This window comes from Stegostoma tigrinum, chromosome 13, assembly GCF_030684315.1.
Source record: "Stegostoma tigrinum isolate sSteTig4 chromosome 13, sSteTig4.hap1, whole genome shotgun sequence".
Taxonomy (NCBI): Eukaryota; Metazoa; Chordata; class Chondrichthyes; order Orectolobiformes; family Stegostomatidae; genus Stegostoma; species Stegostoma tigrinum.
The window spans coordinates 46,841,065-46,867,027 of NC_081366.1; the positions used below are offsets into that span (position 1 = coordinate 46,841,065).

General features: G+C 41.2%; 1 long non-coding RNA gene across 2 annotated transcripts; it reads right to left on the reverse strand.

Annotated features, from left to right (window-relative positions):
- Positions 1 to 10,303: 10,303 nt before the first annotated feature.
- On the reverse strand, positions 10,304 to 25,644 carry LOC132210454 (uncharacterized). Of its 2 annotated transcripts, none has more exons than XR_009446590.1 (3): positions 25,599 to 25,644; positions 13,072 to 13,161; positions 10,304 to 10,502 (listed from the first exon to the last, which is right to left on the reverse strand). It is a non-coding gene; the product is annotated as an uncharacterized LOC132210454 (long non-coding RNA). The 2 variants fall into 2 exon arrangements; XR_009446589.1 differs by lacking the exon at positions 25,599 to 25,644 and adding an exon at positions 15,458 to 15,625.
- Between the last annotated feature and the right edge of the window lie 319 nt (positions 25,645 to 25,963).

A 25,963-nucleotide genomic window follows, 5' to 3' on the forward strand; every position in this document is an offset into this window, starting at 1 on the left:
GAAAAAGACAATGTTGTGGAGGACAATACTGTGATACAGGCTATTAGACTAGACAGGATTGAGGTTCACAAGGAGGAGGCATTAGCAATTCTGAAAAGTGTGACAACAGATAAGTCCCCTGGGCCAGATGGGATGTATCTTAGGATTCTCTGCGAAACTAGGGCTGAGATTGCAGATCCTTTGGCTTTGATCTTTATGTCATCATTGTCTGCAGGAATAGTGCCAGAAGACTGGGGGATAGCAAATGTTGTCCCCTTTCACGAAGGAGAGTAGAGACAACCCTGGTAATTATAGACCAGTGAGCCTTACTTCGGTTGTGGGTAAAATGTTGGGGAGGATCGTAAGAGATAGGATTTATAATAACCTAGAAAGGAATAATTTGATTAAGGATTGTCAACACAGTTTTGTGAAGGGTAGGTCGAGCCTCACAAACCTCATTTGAGTTCTTTGAGAAGGTGACCAAACAGGCATGTGAGGGTAAACCGGTTGATGTGGTGTATATGGATTTCAGTAAAGCATTAGATAAGGTTCCCCACGGCAGGCTATCGCAGAAAATACAGAAGCATGGGACTGAGGGCTCAGAAATTGGCTAGCTGTAAGAAGACAAACGGTGGTGGTTGATGGGAAATGTTCATCCTGGAGTTCAGTTACTGGTGGTGTGCCACAAGGATCTGTTTTGGGGCAACTGCTGTTTGTCATTTTTATAAATGACCTGGATGAGGGCATAAATGGAGGGGTTAATAAATTTGCTGATGGCGCTAAAGTTGGTGGAGCTATGGATAATGCGGAAGGATGGTGCAGGCTACAAAGGGACATAGATAAGCTGCAGAGCTGGGCTGAGAGGTGGCAAATGGAGTTTAATGTGCAAAAATGTGAGATGATTCACTTTGGAAGGAGTAACAGGAATACAGAATACTGGACTAATGGTAAGATTCTTGGTAGTGTGGATGAGCACAGAGATCTGGGTGTCCATGTGGCTAGATCCCTGAAAGTTGCCACCCAGGTTGATAGGGTTGTTAAGAAGGTGTATGTTGTGTTTGGTTTTATTGGTAGAGGGATTGAGTTTTGGAGCCATGAGGTCATGTTGCAGCTGTTCAAAACTCTGGTGAGGCCACACCTGGAGCATTGCGTACAGTCCTGGTCGCGGCATTGTAAGAAGGATGTGGAAGCATGGAAAGGGTGCAGAGGAGATTTACCAGGATGTTGCCTGGTATGGAGGCAAGGTCTTATGAGGAAAGGCTGAGGGGCTTGAGGCTGTTTTCATTCGAGAGAAGAAGGTTAAGAGGCAACTTAATAGAGACATACAAGATGACCAGAGGATTAGATAGGGTGGACAGTGAGAGCCCTTTTCTTTGGATGGTGATGAATAGCACAAGGGAACATAGCTTTAAATTGAGGGGTGATAGATATAGGACAGATGTCAGAGGTAGGTTCTTTACTCAGAGAGTAGTAAGGGCGTGGAATGCCCTGCCTGCAACAATAGTAGACTTGCCAACTTTAAGGGCATTTAAATGGTCATAGCATAAACATATGGATGATAATGGAATAGTGTAGGTTAGGTGGGTTACAGATTAGTTTCACAGGTCAGCGCAATATTGAGGACCGAAGGGCCTGTACTGCGCTGTAATGTTCTATGTTCTATGTTCTAAATTTAGTAATTTGCAATATTAGGATCATTCTGCCTGCAAACTCTTAGATATTCTGAAATTTTAGTTATGTTCACCTAAATAATATGGGAGATTTGCTGCAGCAGGGCACCTCATAGTAACAGCCATTACTTGCAGCTGTTCTAATAGCAGTCAGCTCAAAATATTTATAGCCAATAATTTCCTAAAAGTGCAGGCTAATTACAGCACAGCTGGATTGAGCAGGGAAATTGGGACTGAAATGGATTTGTCAACCAACAGAATTTCTCTGTAGCTAATCAGACTTAACAATTGGGAAATTAATAGCAACAGAAGGAGGGAAAATTAAAGGGGAAAATTAAATGTCAAACAGGGGCCTAAAATAAAATAGGTCAAAATAAAGATTGGATTAAGAGCAAGAAGAATATTACATTTTGCATTCTTAAAATTTCCTAAAATAACGTGCAACAAGAAGGACTGAGATTGCATAGGTTCCTTTCCATTGCCAGACAGATATACTAGAAGTGTTTAACACTTATCATGAAAGATGTTAACTTCTATATTGTCAGTTCAATTTACTGCCTATGAAATATATTTGAGGTTTGGTCATTGATAAGGTTTAGGAAATGAGGAAACCTGTTTGGAAACAAAAATCTCCTAAACCAATAACATGATGATGACTAGTTAAACTGATTTTGTGGTTTTCTTTGAGGGAAAGCTATGACGAGGACACTGAGGAACCTCTGCAACAATTTCAAAATAGTCACATTGCATCTTCTGCATCCACCAAGAAGGTAGACAGGGTCAGAGTTTAAGATCTTACCCAAAGCCACTAATTATGCAGTGTAGAACTCACTCAATGGAGGGCCGGTCTTGATTATTTACTTAAGTGCTAGATTTGGACTTGAACTCATTCTCTTATGATTCAATCACAATGGCATACTAACTGAGCCACAGTTGATTAATACAACATTGCTACAAGGGTATTTACTGTAATAATTACTGACCCGAAATACCTGTAGTGGGTTTTGTTCACATCTGCCACTGAAGTACAGCAAATCCACAAGATTCAAACTTACCAATAGTGACACCCAAAACAAAATGCAATTTTTGCAAAGGAACTCAGCCGTTTTATTTCTCTCAACATTTAACAACTTATCTGTTCCCTGCTTCTTACCATAAGTTGCAGGTAATTTTAAATGTCTTTAGTCCCAATGTTACTTAGACTGTAAAATCTGGCTCATTCAGTGAAATCCTGACATCAAAAGAATACAGTTGCGAAGTGTATGAAATACAATGAACCATTATTTATCTCTGAAGTCACACCCTGTCATTTCATTTCTGTAAACATTAGGGAAATATGCGGCTGACATGTTTCATTGTTATGTTTATCTGAGATGATTCTGTGTGCTGTGTACCACATGTATATTTGGAAGTATGAGTAGAATTGAAATGCCATTGCAGCATAATACTGAAAGCTATTTTGAAAAGGAACCGTAAAAAACTACAAGAGAAATCCATTGTAGCAGAATGTGGTATAATAGTTTAAACCTGATAAGGTATGGGCATTATAACTTTGAATGTTGTGCAGCCAAATAAACAGGCAAAGAGTTAGTTGGTCTGGATTCAGTGTAGATTTCGATCTCCTTTTGAAAGTAGGAATGGAAGATGACATTATTTGAACTGAGATGAAGGATGAACTGAGGATGATAATTTTAGATTCCAATTTCCTTTTCGTTCCAACATTTCTATTGTGCAGTTACGGATTTTCAGTCATTTATATGAAACTGATAGAACAGTGTTTATTGTCATGTGCATCTCAAATGAGTGCAGTGAAAAGTTTGTAGTGTTGCCCCTTTGGTGCCATCTTAGATACGGAGTATCTAGGAAAAGTGTTTGTCACAGACTTGTACAGACAATCAAAAATAAATTTCACCATTAGAACAAAGATTAGAGAAGTTTTCTTTTTGAAAAAAAGTCCTTGATGTTTTGGCAATGCATTAAGTCTTTGGGACCTGCTTGGGCTCACTGACCCCCCACACTGGCCTGGCCTAGGACTCACCTCTGAGACTCGCCCGAGCTCTCTGCCTCTCATGGACTCAACTCTGGGACCTTTCTGGACTCTCTACATCCAATGGACTCACCTCTGAGACTCACCTGGGCTCTCTTCCTCCCATGGACTCACCTCTGGGACCGCCTGGGCTCTCAAGCTCCCATGGGCTCACCTCTGGGACTCGCTTGGGCTCTCAAACTCCCATGGACTTACCTCTGGGCTCTCAAACTCCTATGGACTTACCTCAGGTACCCACTTAGACTCTCTTGCTCCCATAAACTCACATCTGAGACTCACCTGGACTCTCTATCTCCTGGGGACTCACCTCTGGGACTTGCCTGGGCTCTCAACCTCCTATGGGCTTACCTCAGATACCCACCTGGACTCTCTTGCTCCCATGGACTTACTTCTGGGACTCAGCTGGACTCCCTGCTCCCATGGACTCACCTTCGGAACTCGCCTGGGCTTTCAAACTCCCATGGACTCACCTCCGGGACTTGCCTGGAGTCTCTGCGCCCATGCCCAAAGACTGTCTCTGAGACTCACTATGACCTCCTGCCTCCTCCATTCATCTCCAATGAGTTGAAGGTAGAAGTCTGAAAAAAAAACGGAAAAAGGAAAAAAACTGGAGCACCTTACTCTGCCACCATCTTGCCACAAGTTACAAAATGACATTTCCTCAGCTTTTATTTCTCCTTTATTCATTTGTGGGATAAGGGTGTCACCGTCTAGGCAGCATTTATTGCCCACCTCTAATTTCCCAGAGAGCAGTTAAGACTCAACCACATTACTGTGTGCCTGGAGTCACATGTAGTCCAGACCAGGTAAGGATGATAGTTTTCTTCCCTAAAGAACATTGGTGAACCAGATGGGTTTTCCCCAACAATCAGAAATGGATTCATGGGCATCATTAGATTCTCAATTCCAGATTTTTTTTTTGTTGAATTCAAATTCCACCATCTGCCATGGCAGGATTCAAACTTGGCTCCCCAGAACGTGGCTCTCTGATGAAGGGTCTAGGCCCGAAACGTCAGCTTTTGTGCTCCTGAGATGCTGCTTGGCCTGCTGTGTTCATCCAGCTTCACACTTTGTTATCTTGGATTCTCCAGCATCTGCAGTCCCCATTATCTCTCGCCCCAGAACGTTATCTGGGTCTCTTGGTTAACAGTTCAGTGATAACACCACTATGCCATTGTCTCCCCATCTTTTCAACCATATCCAAATGGGATGATTTAGAAAGCAACCTACTAAACTGAAAATTGGCTAATTTACTTTTACTTTTATCTATCTGATTGGTTAGCACGCAATGGCTATTGAATACAATACTACATTTGACATCTTAGTCAGTATTTTTGGAAATGCAAGCAAAGTTATACTTAAAAGAAGGGAAATGTTGCATTATAAAACATGTAAATGAAAAATACCAAAAATAAAATGGATGCTTCTCAGATAAATTACCATTCTGATCATTTTTATTCACCTATTAATTCTCCCCCTTTGATCATTCCTTCATCAATAGCAAATAAATGATTGATTGAAAGACATTTATCTTCCATATTTTACACATTTGACATTCCAACTTTGATGCTTCTTGTTATTGGTTTCGAATGTGTTGATTTTCTAAATGCATAATGAGAAAGAATATTGGCTAAATAAAAAAAAAATGTTTTGGTGGATATGTTAATAAATCTGTGCAATCAATGATTAAAAATCCCAAATGGGATATTTAAGGTGCTTGTGACTATAGTAGAATACATCAATTCTATTTTAACTACCTTTGAACTCTGTGGGCTTACAAAAGCAGGTAATATCTCTTTGAATTCTACAAAAAATCAATTACACAAACATACATTCTTTTGCATATTGCTTTATGTTTCACTCGCTGAATAGAACAGAGGCCTGAATTGTTAATTTTCATCCTTTTATGTGTTAATTTTTGAGAGTTTCCATCAAGTTCATTTTTATTTAAAGTGCAAATGATCGAGAACTTGTGTTGGAGAGGCAGTATTTGAAGACAATTACAAATACTATGCAATGAAACTGCAGTCTGTTGCACGCTCCTATTACATGACTTTTGTATGTGCACTTACACTGAGCCTGCATCTCACACTGGGGTAGCTCTGTTGCCATCATCCTCTTTCAGTGAAAGGAGTCTATAGGTTTTTCTTAGCCTAGTGTGGTTTCCTAACTTGAAGAGACATTTGTATTGAACAAGTCATAGCTTGTTGCATGTTATCAACCAGTTACAGGCGATACTGATTGTCTGTGATGGCATCAGCGCTGCAACCTTATGCTTTGGCAACATAATTCACTTCCCTAGGTCTAAGATGTGACAGACTTTACACATATTGCATTGAAAGTACCATATCAAAATGCAGTTGAAATCATTGACAGAAGAGGCTTCCTTTCCATCAACGTATAAGTTATCCATAATCATTGGTACCACATCTTAGAAATCTGTGGCAGAACCCTGGGATCAGCCATGATGCCTATATCCTTGAAACTTTCATATTCATGCTTCATTTCAAAGGCTGGATACTTTACAAGGCTGGTTACTGGGAGACAAGGGTAACCATGGCTAAAGATTCTTTGAGTAACCTCCCGACAGAGGCTGAGCACAAATACAATGCAGCCCATTCTTCGACCAGGACAAGGTGAAGCAGTTGATAAATCTCTTGAAGGTGAGATTCCAATCTCAGGTGGGTCAGCGAGGCCTTGTAGTACAATCAGAATGGATTGTGCCTCATTGTCTTTGTGCTGCAAGAGCAGGACAATTATTCAGAGGAGGACATTGAGGATATTAAAAGGAGGAACATCACCTTTGCATGACATAGTGCAGCAACATCAAGCAGAACAAACCACACAGGAATTCACTGACATTCAGTTCTAATAGATGTAAGACGGGTGTAGTGATCACTTAATGACTGTAAATTTGTTTAGGAATCCTTTTCTGCTCTGGATGGCACAGATAAATTCTGTTTGCTTTTTGTTTGTTTTTGCTGCTACTGAATAAAAATGAATGGTTTGAAGTGTTTGCAAGCTTTCCTGTACGTGATGGTCCCACATTTAACAGTTATAAGATCGTGGGCTACTTTGGACATGGGGGTATGATAATATTAATTTGCACAGGGGTCGAGGATGGGATGTGGTTTAGGACAGATAGACTGTGTGGCACTCTTCTTGAAACTATGTTAAATATACAAATGTGTGCCTGTATGTGAAATTAAATATCAGCTGTGCCACTTATGTGCTCTGAGAAACATTGGTTTGTGGTTTCTCTCCAACTACCCGCAAAGTGAACGGCAACTTTGAACTCCCAATGAATGACTGGGCACATGGCAGAGGCTCAAGGAGAGTTTCAACACCAGGAATCTTAGGAGGTTCCAAAAGAGACAAATACTTCTGCTTATGGTGAGTGGGAGAATAGGATGAGTGGAGTACTATAGGGACATGACACATAGTTAATGAGATGCATTGGGATGATGGTTCGAGAAAATTAGTTAGACTTTGCATTGACAAGCCCTCAATGAAACCCACCGAAAATTTCACATGGTTGATTTCCAATAAGACACAGCCTGTTGTTTTAGAGACTATCATGGAGTTGTTGGTGCATTTTTGGTTGGGAAGGGTGTCATGTATTACAGAGAAGGTCACCAATATTTTCACCCACCCCTGAGCGCAGGCCCATGAAACAAGGGTGGGTGCTTGCTAAAATCAGAAGCCCACCCACAATATGTAAGGAAATAACTATGGGTCAATTGACAAGAAGGAAGGGTTGGTGTTTTATCATTATAGGGGAACTCTGATCCATCAGGGCACTCCTAAGAATTGAGTAACCTCTTCCCTGTGGGCCAAAAGGCCTGTGCTGTGCTGTACCTTTCTATATTCTTATCCACGGGTTCTTTAAAACTCGCCCCTCTCCTTAAAGTGCCAAAGCCCTTAGACTTGTCTCACTCCTGAGTTCATCTGGATATCCTGTGTGGGCCTCCCTGCACTCTTAGAAGCTTCCATCATGGAAGTCTGGCATTGCTAGGTCTCCTGGTCTGATTAATTAGCCACTCCAGAAAGAGAGGGCCCTCTTCCAGAATGGGGGACAAAGGCCATACTATGAGCTTGCTTAGCCTGTCCAGTAGTGCTTTACAGCTGGGGGTGTTGAGGGGTGGTGGGGGGAGGTGCGGAGGTGGTCCCCTGACGAGACAATACAATATCAAAAGTTGGTGATGATTTAGGCACACCCCCATTTTAACCCTTTCATCCCCGTGCATGCTCTACGAGAGGACATGAAAATTAAAAATGTTTGGATCTCCAATACACTAGATCTGGAACTTTGGTCAGTCCCTGTGATGCCTGGCCTAGATTTTCTTGCAATATTGGTCAATGGAAAGAATGAACAAAACAAAATAATGGAATTTTGTTTTAAATCATATGCTCACTTAAAAGTATTTATTTCAGTAGTAGCTGTGACACAATGGGAATCAAACATCAACGTCTGTAATAACAGATATATACAAGATAATGAGAGGCATAGATAGAGTTGATAGCCAGAGACTATTTCCCAGGGCAGAAATGGCTAGCACGAGGGGTCATAGTTTTAAGCTGGTTGGTGGAAAGTATAGAGGGGATGTCAGAGGCGGGTTCTTTACACAGAGAGTTGTGAGAGCATGGAATGTGTTGCCAGCAGCAGTTGTGGAAGCAAGGTCATTGGGGTCATTTAAGAGACTGCTGGACATGCATATGGTCACAGAAATTTGAGGGTGCATACATGAGGATCAATGGTCGGCACAACATTGTGGGCTGAAGGGCCTGTTCTGTGCTGTACTGTTCTATGTTCTATGTTCTATGTTCTATGTTCTATGTTTCTTCAATGATTCCCAGTTAGTAAACCAGTGTCATTTGACATAATTTCAACTGTTGCAAAGCACAAAATAACAAGTTGGGAAGAGGACATTTTACAGTCGGTGAATACATGAATTTAGATGTGGGTGAAAATGCTGGAAAATGCAAGCACATCAGACATGTGCTCCAACATTTGCAACCTGTGTGGGTTAGACTGTGCACATATGGTCTTCTCAGAAGAGGTGATTTGTTAATTTCAGAATGTTAGCCACTTGACTCTTGTGATTCAAGCACCAACTTTGGAGTTTAATTTCAGCAACATAGCTTACCTAGGCTTGCTAAATGTTACCAATGGAAGCAAAATAGCTAAAGACATGACTGGAAAGTATACCATATAGAATACACACAACTGCTGTCTTGTGTCAAAGTGTTAGTATGATGCAGGTGCTGAAATGTTAGTCCTCATTGGAGCTGTTGTTTTCTTTCTAGGGGGTCAGCAATGTAGCCTATTTGTGCTTTGCAGCTCTGACCCATTATATTCATTGGGGGCTAAGATGACAGCCAGCAATACTAGGGGCTGCACGAGCACCAGCCTGTTGCTCCCAGACCTGCCAATACCCAGGAGAGTGAATCAGCAGAGATCCACCTTACACGAGATCAGACACAGCATGTGAGATTCACAGCAAAGGATAAGCTTCCTCGACCTTGCAGAAATTCAATGACTCTGCAAGCTGTCATTTAGTGACAGACATTTTTAGTCTCTCACAGCAGGGAGTCCCCCAATACAGAAAACACCCAACAATTTCTTTGGGAGATAGTAGGACCTGCAGATGCTGGAGAATCTGAGAGAACGAGGTACAGAACTGGATGAACACAGCAGGCCAAGCAGCATCTTAGGAGCAGGAAAGCTGACATTTCGGGTCTAGACCTTCCTTCAGTCTGCTGGCTGATGTGTATTAAGTGTACCTTCAGATTTATCCAGGGACATGTAATAGATCTTCAACAAGCAGATCACTTGTTACCTTATATGGTTACATTGTTTCGATGTTGCTCCTCCTCCCTCAGGTTTTAAAGGCACGTTTAACTTACGTACCCCTCATCTCCAAAACACCAACTGTTAACACAATTTGCAGGTATGAAGACATTTTGTGAGTTTGCACTGACAGAGGGTGGACACGTCTGAGCAACAGATCTGATGGCAGTTTCCTAGTGGCTAGAGTCTTGATGCAGTGAAAATGTTTGCAGGTAAAGAACACCCCGGAATTGTCAATGGGTGCTTTAACTACCTGATTCTGGTAGTTATAAGCTCAAAAGTACTGGGAAGACAGCCGGACCTCCCATTTTCATCAAGAACAGACCATTTAACCTACAAATTATACAACACACAGAGAAAGCAACAAAGCAAATTTAATATGAACTGCACATGACATGAGCCAAGAAGCTTAAAGTTAATTTAGTAACAATATGTCAAACAAACTAATCATATTTTAAAGCATTAGACAATATTCTACATTCCAGGCCTGTGTTCGATTTTTCTTTCACTGCGTTGTGTGAGATACCAAATGCCGCTATACGCCCACACATTTTTTATTTTTTCTTCCCAAATTTCTCCTGCATTTTTCAATCCCTCACCAGTGTATGATTTATTTTTGAGAAAGAACTGCTCAAATAAACATTACTCATTTTTGACACAGCCACTGAATTCTGACTAGGTACTTGATTATGTTGGAGATTACAGCCAATAATCAATAATGTACTCTCCCATCTTGCATACATATTTCCTGCAAGGGTTGTTGTTCACGGTTCATAGGCAGGAATTGAATTCAGCCTTTCGTTCTTAATGCGGGCAATATTTCACCTATTGATATCCTCCTTACCAAGAGCTCTGCTCAGTGAATATAATTCAGGCTGAAGACTTGTAATTTTTCACAAAGGCAAAGTGGGTGGGGACTCTTGGCTCTTTCGGCCCGATTGTGTGCCATGAAATCCTGGAGTGAGAAAGAGAGATATTGAGTGAGATAAAGATGTTTGAGGAGGTAGCGTAAGCCTGTGCTGTGAGATGGGTCCACTAGCAGAGACAGAGTGAGTGCAGGGTTGCAGAGGGAAGACAATGTCACTTGCCCGGACAGAACAGAAAAGGTCATTGACCTTCTCTGGACATGGCTGCTCTGTTCCGACAGACAGTTGAGCTCATGCTGACCCAGGTAGCAACCCAAGTTCAATTGGCTGGGTATGATATTGTGGCCTTCTTTGATGATCTTAGTGAATGAGAACAGCTCTCCCCCACACCTTGCCACCCCGTGGAGGCCAGGCTCCCTGCTAGTAAATCATGGCACCTATTTCCTATCTGCTGTACCTTTTGGGATTGAATTGAAATGAATTGATTTAGCTTTATTGTCACATGTACTCAAATGAGCACTGTGAAATGTTTGTAAGTCACCATTTACAGTGCCATCTTAGCTAAACAGGTACCTAGGTACAATCCTTAGTTACAGAATAGAGAAATGAAGAAAAAAACAGTTACATTAAAGGCATACACAGTATGACCATAGGTCAGGAAAACGAGAAGCAAAGTTACAAAAGACAAACGTCACAGTCTCTCTCCAAATTTTCTCCACAACAAACCATTGCAGGGGACCTCCAACTGGTCTGACTGCCGCCACATGTCTGTGTTGGGCTGCTGTCCACACTCCGGACTGGAGCACTGCCACCGTGCTCTGAACTGGGGCACTGCCACCGTGCTCCGGACTGGGCCACTGCCACTGTGCTCCGGACTGGGCTGCTGGCCGCTGGCATCTCCGCTTTGCCTGCCTGTCACCAGCGACACCGCTCTGCCGCTGGTCACTGACATTCCCATTCCGGCCTCTGGCGTTGTCTGTAGACCCTGCTTTGGAAGCCGGGAGACAGAGGCTGGGGCCAGATGTCAGAGGCTGAGAGGAGGGAGGAGAGTGGGAGAAAAAAAATAAAAAGAACTGGCAGAGCGGAAGACATCCAGCTGGAGTGTCTTACTCCACCACGATCTTACCGGATTTACCAACTGTACAACAGTTGTGCAGTGCAGCTTTGGAAAGCCAGCACTTGTTCTGGTCTATTCCAGAATATCCAGCCAGGGGCAACTCCTTCTGTTCATGGCAAATTGGAGAATTGTGCTGTCATCAGACACGAGAGACGCTATGGGGGTTGAGAAGATGGTTAATGAGCTAAGTTTAGGATACTATCACAATAAAACATTTTAGGTCTCAAGGAGAGAAATCCTCCATGAAACTTGATGAAATTGAGAAGCAAAAAAAAAATTAGCTTATACATTCTGATGGTTTTCCTTATAAATAACTCTACTACCCAAAGTTTTTCAAAGAGAACCATGTATTTACTCTGTGCAATGGAATATTTTTGCCATTTATTGGAAAATCAAAATAGTTTGATCTTTGTATCTGCAACAAAACTAACTTGAAGAATTTATTGGGATGAAGATTTGATTTAATGAATTAATTGCAACCAAATCATGAACCATTGTTTTAATATTGACTTGTATACAACGATACTATATAGTGAATACGGGGAAATTTATAATGATGTTGTATTTTCTGAATTTTGGAGAAGTATAAACTATGTGAATGACTTTTGAATAATTTGAAAAATAGCTATTCTTACATGTAAAGAAATTGGTGCAATTTGTACCTCAGTTTGTTAAGAAACATTAGCTCTGAATTACATGCTATTTTGGTGTTTTCACGGCAAATAAACTACGTTGTCACAATTTTTCAAAGTTAGACATTGTGAGCAGTGCGCTTAAATGCAATAAGATAACTTGTTTAATTGATATAGAAGACGTACACTTCCAAAATCTACTTATGGAACTAATAATTCTATTAGCTTATGTACTTTGACAGGAAGAATAGGGGGGTTGAATATCATCCAAATGAAGACATTGTAAAAGCTGCAGCTTTGAGGAATTTGTTAGCCATTCTGCATAAATCACAAAAAGCTAGCATACAAATTCAGCAGGTAACAGGGAAGGCAAATGGAATGTTGGTCTTTGTCTCAAAGACAACGGATTATAAAACTAAGGAAGTCTTACTAAAACTATACAAAATAGGTGTCAGTCCACACCTAGAATATTGTGAACAGTTTTTCACCTCTTATTTATGGAAAGGTATACTGAGAAGGTTCACTAGGTTGATCCCAGAGATGGAGAAATTTTCTTATGAGGAGAGGTTGAGTAAATTGGGCTTGTACTCATTGGAGTTTAGAAGAATGAGAGTCAAACTCATTGAAATATACAAGATTTCAGGGACTTGACAGGTTAGATACGGAAAGGTTGTTTCACCCTTTTGGGTGAGCCTGGGACCAGAGGAAATAATTTCCAAATAAGAAGTCACCCACTTATGACAGAGATTAGGGCGAATTTCTTTTTGCTCAGAGTGTTGAATCTGTAGAAGCTTTTACCTTAGCGGGCTGCAGGGATTGGGTTGTTAAGTATAGAGGTAGACAGATTTTTAGTTAGTAGGGGAATCACTGGATGTGGAGAAATGGTAGAAAAGTGAAGTTAAAGATTACCAGATCAGCCGTGATCTTCATTGAATGGCAGGACAAACTTGATGGGCTAAATGACATGCTTCTGCTCCTTCATCTTCTGGTCTTTCTGATCTGATAATAACAGAGTTGTTACATGTTCATAACTGTAAGTATAATTAGGTAGTGGGCCAGATTTTTCAAGGAATGGCAATCACTCTCAAATTGCCACTCCACTCCCTTATTTTGCAACAAAATACTTCTAACAGGATTTTCCAATCAGTGCTTCTTCAGAAAGCAGAGAATATTTTAAATCAGATTTTGCTGGGCAGGATAGTTGTGGCAAGTCAAAGTTTTGAATTCTCATAACCACACAGATGGTAGAACAAGGCTAGATGTCAGTAATTCACTTTTTATTTGTTCAATATCTTTTTTGAAACTTTCAGAACTGACTGGATACATTTGAACATAGTCACTGTTGTTACGTGGGCAAACCAGCAGCAAATTAATCTGTAGTCGGTTGTCAAGGCTTGTTTAATAACTACATAGGCACAAATTTGTGCTGTAATTGCTGTGATACACTTTGTGCAAGGTAACGTGCCTGAAGGTATTACTGTTCATGTTGCATTACTTCCCCCATTTCTACTGATTTTACACACAGTTTGCGGGTGAAGATAGAAGATCTGCCTTTGGAAAACAGAAATGCCTGTACCAACCTTCTAAGCTGCTAGTAATTATGCCTAAATAAATATGGTTGTACGTACTGCCGTAATGCAGTATGTCTGCGTTGCATAAAAAGACATAACATTTTGGATATGGAGATATTGGGAACTGCAGATGCTGGACAATCCAAGATAACGAAGTGGAGAGCAGGATGAAGACAGCAGGCCAAGCAGCATCTTAGGAGCACAAAAACTGACGTTTCGGGTCTAGACCCTTCATCGGAAAAGGGAGAGGGTGAGAGGTTTCTGAAATAAATAGCGAGGGGGAGAGGCAGATCGAAGATGGATAGAGGAGAAGATAAGTGGAGAGGAGACAGTAAAGGTGAGTGTAGGTGTGGAGGTAGGGAGGGGATAGGTCAGTCCGGGGAGGACGGACAGATCAAGGGGATGGGGTGACGTTAGTAGGTAGGAAATGGGAGTGTGGCTAGAAGTGGGAGGAGGGGATAGGTGAGAGGAAGAACAGGTTAGGGAGGCGGGGACGAGTTGGGCTGGCTTTGGGATTCAGTAGGGGGAGGGGAGATTTTGAAGCTTGTGAAATCCACATTGATACCATTGGGCTGCAGGGTTCCCAAGCGGAATAGGAGTTGCTGTTCCTGCGGGTGGCATCTTTGTGGCACTGCAGGAGGCACAGGACGGACATGTCAAGGGACATGTGCAGACAAGGGAGTCATGGAGAGAGTGGTCCCTCCAGAAAGCAGACAAGGGTGGGGATGGAAAAATGTCTTTGGTGGTAGTGTCGGATTGCAGATGGCAGAAGTGTCAGAGGATGATGCATTGGATCTGGAGGTTCGTGGGGTGGTATGTGAGGACGAGGGGGATTCTTTTTTGGACTCGCTCGTCCACTCCACACTCCCCTCCAACTCCGCCACACCCGATACTTTCCCCTGCAACCGCAGGAAGTGCTACACTTGCCCCCATACCTCCTCCCTCACCTCCATCCCAGGCCCCAATATGTTCATCCAGCTCCACACTTGGTTATCTCACATTTTGGATGTAGAGATGTTAGACAAACAATGTTACATACACTTATTAACAATACCAACTATTTGTAAAATCATCCAACTAGCATCCCCAGGAATACAAAAGATAATAAGACTAACTATTAAGTATTTGCACCTCAAACGTCTTAATGTCCACAGGCATAAGCCCTGCACTTTTGCCAATTAATCTAATTCTGACTGCGCCCACTGTGTGTGATGGCCCAGCCATTTCCCAGCTGCAGTTAGTGAATGGTAAGGAACACAGCTCCTGGTGGACACTGTAAGACTTGGGCTTTTACTGACCAGTAGGCAACCCCTCGTATCTCTTTACCTTGCAGCCTATTTCCCCCAATGTGGCAATCCACCGTATTGAACTTTGCTTCAACCTACATCCTTGCTTCCTTAGCCCTGACAGTGGACCTTAATGATGCCCTCCTTGGCCCTAAATGTTCCCCTTGTAGAAGCCATGGCCACTGCTAATAATGCCCCCTCCCATAGCTTAGCATGCTACCCAATGCTGTACGACAGACATTCTCTTAAACCCTTGGTTTTCCCCTTTCATCATCCTTGTCCCCCAACGCATGCCTTTGTTTCCTTTCCCAGCCTTAATTTGCCCTGTTCCTACTTCTGACAATGAATCCTTTCTTTCCTTGACAGTCTTCCTTGACTTCTACCCATTGGTCAACAGATGGAGTCTCAGACTCTATTCGCTCCAGGCTTTTGACTGACCTTGACAGGCAGCACCCACACGACTGGCCAGACCCCCATCTGCTGCCTTTGTAGCTTCTTGACAGATGATATATGATTCACTGACTGTTCATACTGGTCCTTCGGGACTGTCGGCAACTCCAAGATTGTAGTTATGCATATTCCCTGACTGTAACTAGTACAAGTGAAAGACTGACTTATGGCAAAGCCGCTGGTCTGCGGACTGTGCCATGGATTGACAGCAGCCCTCTCTTAAATGAATTGTGGACGAACCCCTACATACTTACATTTGGTTAAAAAAACGCACATTGTGTCAGCTATGTAGGCAGCTGGCATACGCTGGTGTTAGATGAACATCTTGGTGTGCTATTCAGCAAATCACAGATGCTTTGAGTAAGTGATAAATGAGCATGCTGTAAGAGAGCAAGATAGCAGCCCTGAGATTCAACCTCATTAAATCTGTGAGCTGGGTGCCTGTCCCTCCACAGGGAGAAATATCCATGCAGCAGCCTTTCAAAGCTGGCAACTGCTGAGGTCTGCAATACAAATCTCTACTTCCTAAGAGTTCTGCAAATGGCTTTAAACAGGCCTCTTGAGGATCCTGAGGGACCAGTAATTATCAGGTGCCAATGCCTGCAGATGTGGGGTGTGCCTGGCTGGCACCCATGGAATGGACACAGAGATGCTGTTGCACGGTAATGAACGTGGATGCTCTTTGAAGTCTAAGTTGTCAGGTACTTGCTCTGGCTTCCACATCAAGAATTCTCAGTATCTGATTTGCTCCTGGTGGGTTACAGAATGAGAAAACTATATGGCAATGAGATAAAATTTGCAATCAATAAGGTTGTTAACAAACAATGATCCCCCTTATCAGGTAACATATGACTATCTCGTGAAAATTTCGGCTAGACTCTCAGAAATTAGTAAAAGAAAGCAAATCCTCTGGGAGCGGGTCAGAAGGCATAGCCGTAGTCTGTTTGAGTATATAACGGAGTAAACTTACTGGTGCAGAGAACACAGTGAAAGTAAAAACAAAACTAATTAATTTCAAATAATTAATTAAGTAGAGACGGCAGACCAGGTGATGTGTTGTTGCTGTATGATGTGGGAGCTAGTTGATTCCATTGAGAACAGCGGTGACCACATCTGTAGCAAGTGTTGGCTGCTTCAGGAGCTTCTGCTCAAAATTGATGAGCTGGAATCCGAACTCCAAACACTGCAGCACCTGCGGGAGGGGAAGAGATACCTGGATGCTGTGTTCCAGGAGGCAGCCCCACCAAGTAGATTAGCTATTTAATTCAATTGGTGGGCAGGGACAGCAGTCTGTGACTGCGAGTGAGGTAGGTAGAGGGACCCTGCAGACAGGAACACAGGAGCCGCAGGCCTCGACGTTGTCCCACAGGTATGAGGCACTTGCTCCCTGTGTGGATGAGGGACAGGGCTGCAGGAAGGATGAGTCAACTGACCATGGCACCATGGTCCAGGAGGCCATTCAAGAGCAGGGAGCTAAAAGACAGATTGTAGTTATAGGGGATTCCATCATCAGGGGGATAGGCAGTATCCTTTGCGAGCAGGATAGCGAATCCCACATAGTGTGTTACCTGCCTGGTGTCAGGGTGTGAGACATCCCTGTCTGGCTTGAGAGCATACTAGAGAGGGAGGGGGAGGATCCAATTGTTGTGGCCCATGTAGGTACCAACAACATAGGCAGGACTAGGAAAAAAAAAATCTGTTTCGGGATTATGAAAAACTAGGAACAAAATTAAAAAACAGGTCTTCAAGGGTCAAAATCTCTGGATTGCTGCCATGAGCCATGTGAAAATTAGCATAGGGAGGAAAGGATCAGGGAAGTAAACACATGGCAAAGAGTGGTGTGGGATAAAGGGCTTCCTTTTCATGGGACACTGGCATCAGTTCTGAGACAAGAGGGATCTATACCGCTGGGATGGACTCCACCTGATCAGGGCCGGGTCCAGTGTTCTGACGAAATGAGTAAATGGGGTGGTCAATAGGACTTTAAACTAGTAAATCGAGGGGAAGGGAGGAGTGAGTGTAGAGGGAGAATAACTATTAATGTAAGGCAAAGCAGCAGATTAGCAGTTGATGAGGAAGTTTCAACTCCACTGAAAATTAGGAAAAAAGTTAAAGGGAATGAGAACTCAAGAGCTGTTAGTGATGGAGGTGATAGGACCCAAAAAGAAGGTGCAAAAACTGGCATAAGAGCACTTTATCTGAATGCTCCGAGCATTCAAAACAAGGTGGATGAGTTGACGACGCAAATCATGGCAAATGGATACCATTTAGTGGCCATTACAGAGACATGGTTGCAAGATGGTCATGACTGGGAGTTAAATATCCCGGGGTATGAAACTGTTTGGAAGGACAGACAGGAAGCTAAGGGAGGTGGCGTTGCTCTGATCTTTAAGGAAGATATCAGGGCGGTAGTGAGAGGTGAGAAAGGTTCTCCTGAACAAAACATTAAGTCCATTTGGGTGGAAATTAGGAATAGCAGGGAGAAGGAGTCACTGATAGGTGTGATCTATAGACCACCATATAATGACATTGTGGTGGGGTGGGCAATAAACGTAGAAATAACTCAAGCATGTAAAAATGATACAGCAATTATCATGGGGAAGTTTTAATTTATGTATCGATCGGTCAAACAGGGCGGCTTGAGTAGGGGTTCATAGAATGCATCCACGTTAATTTCCTTGAACAATATGTAGTGGAACCTCCAAGGGAGCAAGCTGTCCTAGACCTCATCCTGTGTAATGTTACAAGCGTAATTAATGATCTCACATTTAGGGATCCTCTCGGAAGGAGCGATCACAGTATGATCGAATTTAAAATACAAATAGAGCTTGAGAAGGTTAAATCTTGTACCAATGTTTTGTGCTTAAACAAGGGAGACTGTGATGTGATTAGGGAGGAGTTAGGTAAGGTAAAGTGGGAGCTAAAGCTTTGTGGTGGGTCAATTGAGGAACAGTGGAAGACTTTCCAAATGATTTTGCACAGTGCTCAGCAGAAGTATATTTCAGTGATAAGGAAGAACTGCAGAAAAAGAAAAAGTCAACCATTGATGTCTCAGGAAATAAAGGAAAGTATCAGATTTTTTAAAAATACATACAAAAAAGCAAATATTAGTAGGAAACTTATGGATTGGGAAAGCTTTAAAGGCCAACAGATAACTTCGAAAAAGTTATGAAGAAAAGCAACATAGATTATGAGAGTAAACTGGCTCAGAATATAAAAACAGGCAGCAAATGTTTCTATAAATATGTAAATTGTAAAAAAGTATGGAAGGTAAACATTGGTTCTTTAGAGGACAAGAAGGCCAATTTAACAACTGGGAATGAGAAAATAGCCGAGACATTAAACAGTTATTTTGTGTTGGTCTTCACTGTGGAAGTCACAAATAACATGCCATAAACTAATGGCAAGAAGGTTACAGCAGGCAAGGACCTAAAAACTAACATCATCACTAAGGAGGCCGTGCTGGGCAAGCTAATGGGCCTAAAGGGAGACAAGTTTCCTGGCCCTGATGAAAAGCATCCCAGGGTACTAAAAGAGGTGAAGGGAGAAATAGCTCTAGGGTCGTTCCTGCAGATTGGAAAACAGCCAATGTTATGCCACTGTTTTAAAAAAAGAAGTAGACAAAAAGCAGGTAATGCTAGGCCAGTTAGCTTAACTTCGGTCATGGGGAAAATACTTCAATCTATCATTAAGGAAGAAATAGCAAGACATCTGCATATAAATTGTCCCATTGGGAATACCTGGCATGGGTTCATGAAGGGTAGGTCATGTTTAACTAATTTGGTGGAATTGTTTGAGGACATCACTTGCATGGTGGACAATGGAGAACCAGCGGATGTGGTGTATCTGGATTTCCAGAAGACATTTGACAAGGTGCCACACCAAAGGCTGTTACATAAGATAAAGTGTCATGGCATTACAGGTAACGTACTGTCATGGAGAGAGGATTGGTTGACCAGTAGAAAGCAAAGAGTAGGAGTAAATGTGTGTTTTTCTGGTTGGCGGTCAGTGGCTAGTGGTGTGCCTCAGGGATCAGTGTTGGGACCGCAATTGCTTACAATTTACATAGATGATTTGGAGTTGGGGACTAAGTGTGGTATGTCAAAATTTGCAGATGACATTAAGATGATTGGTAGAGCAAAGTGTGCAGAAGACACTTAATGTCGGCAGAGGGATATAGATAGTCTAAGTGAGTGGGCAAGGTCTGGCAGATGGAGTACCATATTGATAAGTGTGAGGTCATTCATTTTGGTAGGAATAATAGGAAAATGGACTATGCTTTAACTGGTAAAAAATTGCAACATGCTGTTGTGCAGAGGGACTTGGGTGTCCTTGTTCATGAATAGTCTGAAGTAGAATTGTAGGTGCAGCATGTAATTAAAAAGGCAAATGGAATTTTGTCTGTCATCTCTAGCGGGATGGAGTTTAAAACCAGGGAGGCTGTGCTGAAGCTGTATTGGGTCCTGGTGAGGCCACACCTGGAGTACTGTGTGCAGTTTTGGTCACCTTATTGAGAAGGGATATACTGGCACTGGAGGGGGTGCAGAGGAGATTCACTGGATTGATTCCAGAGTTGAGAGCTTTGGATTATGAGGAGAGACTTAGTAGACTAGGATTATACTCAATAGAATTCAGAAGAATGAGGGGAGATCTTATAGAAACATACAAGATTATGAAGGGAATAGATAAGGCGGAGGCAGGGAGGTTGTTTCCGCTAGCAGGTGAAACTAGGACTCGAGGGCATCGCCTCAAAATAAAGGGAAACAGATGTAGGACTGAGGTCAGGAGGAACTTCTTCATCCAAAGGGTTGTGAATCTGTGCAATTCTGTGTCCAGTGAAGCAGTTGAAGCTACCTCGCTGAATGTTTTTAAGGCAAAGCTATTTTTGAACAGTGAAGGAATTAAGGGTTATGGTGAGTGGGCGGTTAAGTGGAGCTGAGTCTCAAAAAGATCAGCCATGATCTTATTAAATGGCGAGGCAGGCTTGAGGGGCCAGATGGCCTACTCCTGCTCCTAGTTCTTGCTATGTTCTTATGTAAGTCATTGACATGTCAAGATAGGTCTCAGCTGACCTTTCAAGCGATTTTAACAGATTTCTCTGTGTAGCCAATATCACTCAGGCCTCTATACCATTCTGTCAAATGTGTTACACTAAATTCAAGTAGCCATGTTCCAACTTCTTACTTATTTCTTTCAAACAAACTTTGATTTGCACTTTTCTAATTAAAACATACAATTGCTTATAGCCAAACTCTTCGTTATTTTTAAGATCACTCAGGTGATCAAGGCCAATTTTTCACAAGCAGCTGCCTTTGTTAATTTCTCTGGTAGAATTTCAAGTTAAATCATTGAAAAGGATAGCTAAGGCAAAATCATAAAATATATCAAATACAGGATCTTAACAGTTAGTAATATTGTTAAAATCTTACAGCACACGTCACTCTGTGGGGTCAGTCCAAAACAATTCAGCAATAGACTTTGCAGCAACATGCAATTCCACTCTTTCAATGTCCAATTAGTATGCAATCATACACATTGTATTATCCAGGTCAATGCCCTGTAAGTGTCAGCAATAATGATGCCTCCACTCTGTGGCAATCCACTTTGCCTTCTGCGTTTGAGCCATCTCAATAAAGCAGAGGGTGGCAAATGGACAAAATACTATTTTTTTGTTGACATGACTTGTCCTGCCCATGTTCAACCCAAGGGCATAATCACTGTTGTGATGAAACCTCTGCAATATATGTTAAAATCTTTTTTTAAGAGCTTAGATTTTTTAACAAGTGGCACATTGGATTTCGTCTATTTTTGTGGAAAATAGTTAACTAAGCCAGTATTTTCGGAGCCATGTATTTAAACCAATGTATGCCAGAGAAGAGATGAATGACAAACTCCTGAGATATTATTGGAAGTTTATTTATTTTGTTTAGATTTATGACATGAGAAAAAGACTTGAAAGGCATAAAACGTTAGCTTGTTTTTGGCGTTAGAATAATCAAGAACTGATTAGAAAATCCAAGAGACTGGAGAGTTTTTGAGCAGCTCAAAGAAGATCTGGCTGGATAAAGATGCCAGTATATTGCCGACTTGAAAAAGCACATTTTTCAGAGCATTTAAGACATGAGTTACCTTCAAGGAAAGAATTTATTTGGTGAAACTTCCAAACCAGTCATGTTTGGTTAGAATTGCAGTTTATTAATTGGCTGAGAAAAGCTAAAATCTCAGTTATGAGAGGCTTCAAAGAAAAGGCTTTACAGTTAGTAGGACCAGTACAGATTGGACAAGGAAGAAGAATGTCTTTGGATTTACATGAACTGGAAAATGATGGTGTTTGTGAATAGATGGGATTTTGTTTTGCCAGGTGTTGTGAAATTTTGCAGACTGTTACATTTAGACAGCTAAGTTTGATTTATCCCTTTTGTATAATAAACTTCTGGTTTATTGCTAAATCAAATCAGTAGGCTTTGTGTATCTACGTTTTTATGAAAGACCATTATATTAATTTTTTTTAAAAAGATCATTAAAATTCATATTTCATTCTGTGATCTGAATTGCCCAGCAGTAACATCAGCTGGGGTCTTAATATTGTGCACACAACAAATGCCAAACAATATATGATAGACCAGAACACTATGTTGCTCAAACAATCTTTCTACTTCCTCGATCACACGTTAGGTGTCTTGCAGTACTCGGTAGAGTAACGTGCCAAGGTTCGATGTTGTCTGTTGAATTCTGCACTTTTTTTCCATGATGAGAGCATTGTTTCCCTTGCACTATAATGCAACCAGCTGGTGCACAGGAGGTGATTCAAAAATGGAGCAAGAAGAAGAAACAAATAAAAGGAAGAAAGGAAATATAGGATGAAACAAACAGTCCCTTTCTAGCCGGGCTAGGATGAACAACATATCCAGCTTAGAGTCCTATAAATATGAACCCAATTTCTCAACACCAATGGTTCTACATCTACCTTTTCCTCTGTCATTGACCACCACAATGACTATAATCACATTGCAACAATAAAAGCTAATTCTCAAAATGTGCATTTGCCTGCATCAGGAGCAATGGGTATGGGATAATTTTGTGTTGCAATCTCCTTGTCTGATCAGTTTTACTGCCACTAACTTTTCACAGCGAACATAATTACTTATTTCCTGAGTTTTCACATTTATTAGTCACACCAACTGAACTTGTGTGGGAGGTTGAGAAAATGAAATGCAGAATATGAAATCAATTACTTTGTTTATTTAAAGATTTGCTATGCACGGGTGAGATTTTATGACTTGGAAATGGGTATTTGATGCAGGTGGGTGTAATGTAGCTGTTGAGGTGACAAGGGAAGTGCAGACAGATTCTCAGTACTAAGGATTTAAAAAAAACAGAAGTGAGATTTCTAGTCTTGTGAATTTTATTTTAATGAAGTCATGGTGCATATGCTCTGGTCTTCAATTGCAATTTATACCAGAAGACACAACTTAATTTTGTCATTTGGCTACAAAGCCTTCATTATACATGTCCTTCGGTAGGACAGACATACCAGTTTTCCAATGATACTCTCTAAGTCTCATACCATAGTGTTGCTGGAAACTGAGAATAAGGGCTTAAGTGACTATTACCAGCATTTCCCCACAGCTTTTGTCCATATCCTCTTCGTATTAAGATAATAGATCAGAGAATCCTGACCAAATTTTACCATAATGCTTTCTTTCTTAGAGTCACTCCGAGCTGGCAATAAAACTAAATTCAGTAAAGAAATGCAGGTGCAACACATATTGACAAATTACCATTCAACTCAACATGAAATGAACCAGCAGATGTTTTACTGAGCATGGTCAAGATCGGGTCTCTGGTATCATAGCACACATCAGCAAATACAGTTTTTGTTGGAACAAGGAAGTAGAAGTTTGTATCAGGGGTGGTCCTAATTTGGCCCTTGAGGAGCATTTGGCTGATGATATGGTACCACATAAGGATTTGTCTCTCTTAAACACACTAGGAATTCCCACTTGGGCAAAGTGTGTCTATTTTCAAGGAATCATAGCGCAAAAATGCAAGCAACTTCAATAGCTATAGATAAAAGTAGCAAAAATAGATGGAAAAAAAATTAAAATAGCACACATATAGATGATGATGGGATAGTGTGGGGGATGGGCTTAGGCTAGTTCACAGGTCGGCACAGCATCGAGGGCTGAAGGGCCTGTTCTGCGCTGTATTGTTCTATGTTCTATGTTCTATATATTTTTAATTATTACCAGGTTACATGATGTTTTGATCTAACCACACAATATTTGGATACCTAAGCTTAGTGTTACATTTTGCTAAGTGAAACTAAAAATTATGAGTCTTAGATATAAATCATAAAGTACACAAACCGGAATGTGAAAAGATCTGTTCGTAGAAGTACTTCAGCTAATAGAATAATTCAGTGACTGTCAACCGAACATAAGCAGTGATGGACGAACACAATCCGTTTTCCCTCATTGTGACATTTTTATGCCCTTCTTCATTCTAAATCTAAACAACGCTATTTTATACTGATGACTTTCAGAAAATCAATGATGACATCAATGTTATGATTGAAATATTATTTCTTCCTAGGTTGCTCCTAGAATAAGACTATTAATCGGTCTAGACATTAGTTACATTAATGGAGGACTGGTTTATGAAATCACCCGATTCCTGGCAGAAGAAGCAAAAAAAATGCAATGATCAAGCATTGAATAATAAACCCAATTTCATAAGAACTCTCATGTTACAATTTTGAAAATATTATTTGGAAGTTCCAGAACAAATTGATAAGTCTATTTATAAATAAGAACACTCGGTATCTTTGGCTATATTGATAGAAAAATTGTTCTGGTAATAACTTCAAGAAGAGAAGGGAATGTGAGTTGGGGTCAGTTGTATTTAATGGTTGGAATAACCAAACACATGGGTTTTCCATTCACCACACTAGATGTATTGGCAGGACCTGATTTAAATTGTTTCCATTTGATTTCCACTTGCAGTCTGAAGACTGAGATGATATTTGACTGTCATGTGCTGAGCAAATGGGAAGAAAACCTGGACATGGGCGACAGAAGGGAATGGCTGGACACCAAAGGGCTGGAGCTCCAATATTGGTCATTAGGTAAAATCTGATATTAGGGATTTCAGTCATCTCTCTTGGAGAGAATTAGAAGACAAACGGGAATAGTAGGTTAGATAGAGAGTTGAATGTTGGAGGGGTAGCTGTAAGTCAGAGAGGGAATTGGTCATCAGAAAGTGAGTTGCAGCCCAGAGAAGCAGTCAGATATCAGGGAGGCTGTTGAGGATTGAAGCACTTTTGGAAGTTTAAGGTAGAGTTTCTGTATGGAAATGATTTGTAGTTTGGGGAGAAAGTTGGAGATCAGATGCTAGAGAGATGTTGGTGAAAAGCACTGTTGTGTTTTTTTATGCTGCAAATTCTATAAAACTATGGAAACGAATGAGAAAAGTTGAGGGAAAGCTTAATGGAGTCACGTAAAATAACAAGAGGTTCTGATAAAGTAGGTAGCAGGAAACTATTTTCACTGATAGGAAGAACAAGGACAAAGATTTAAGACCATTGGCAAAAACAGATACAGAAAGCAGATGAACATTGTTTATTTCATGAAGTGAATTATAATGATCTGGCAATAAGCTTCCTTAAAGGATGATAGAAAGAATTGAATAACTCTTACATGCAGCTAGTTTAGACATGATCGACTGATGGACTCGTTTGTATGATATAAATTTGTGAGCTCACAATTTCCTCTGGAAAAATGGCTTGCCATTACTTTGAAATTTCAAGCTTTTTTGCCAATTCCCTGGTGCAACATCGAAAGAAAAAGCTAAGGTTTGTATGTTTCCATGTAGCCATAACTTTTCATTATCATTTTATGAGCAATCGATATGCTTTCCGGCACACCTTAGAATCATGGATTGTTGGAGTACACAATAAGCTATTTGGTCCATTGTGCCCAATTTGGCTCCTTGTAAGAGGCATACAATTATTCTGCCCTTCATCTACAAAATATTTCTCTTCAAATACTTAACCAATTCCCTTTTGAAAGTTCCTCTAAAATCCCAGCTTACAGCAACTTGCAGAAGAAGAAAAAAAAATAACCCTTACCTTTAGTTCTGTTGCTCAGCAGCAAATCTGTGTTCCTTGGTTACTGATGATTCTGCCTGTGGAAACAGTTTCAAAACAGTTCATGGTCTTGAATATATTGATTACATCTCTTCTTAACCTTCTTTTCTTTAAGCAGAACAACCCCAGCTTTTCTAGTTTGTCCACATAACTGAAATCCTTCATTCCTGACACTGCACTCATGGGTTCATCACTTAAGCTGCCCAGAAAGCACGGTACTGCAATCTACCACCAAGCCCCTGTTCGTTGCAGGACGTAAACATGCCACAGGCTGAAAATTTGAGGTGGACATTCCCTTCATAGTTTTCCTTTTAAAAGTGATAGTCTCCATCATCCAGTGTCTCAAT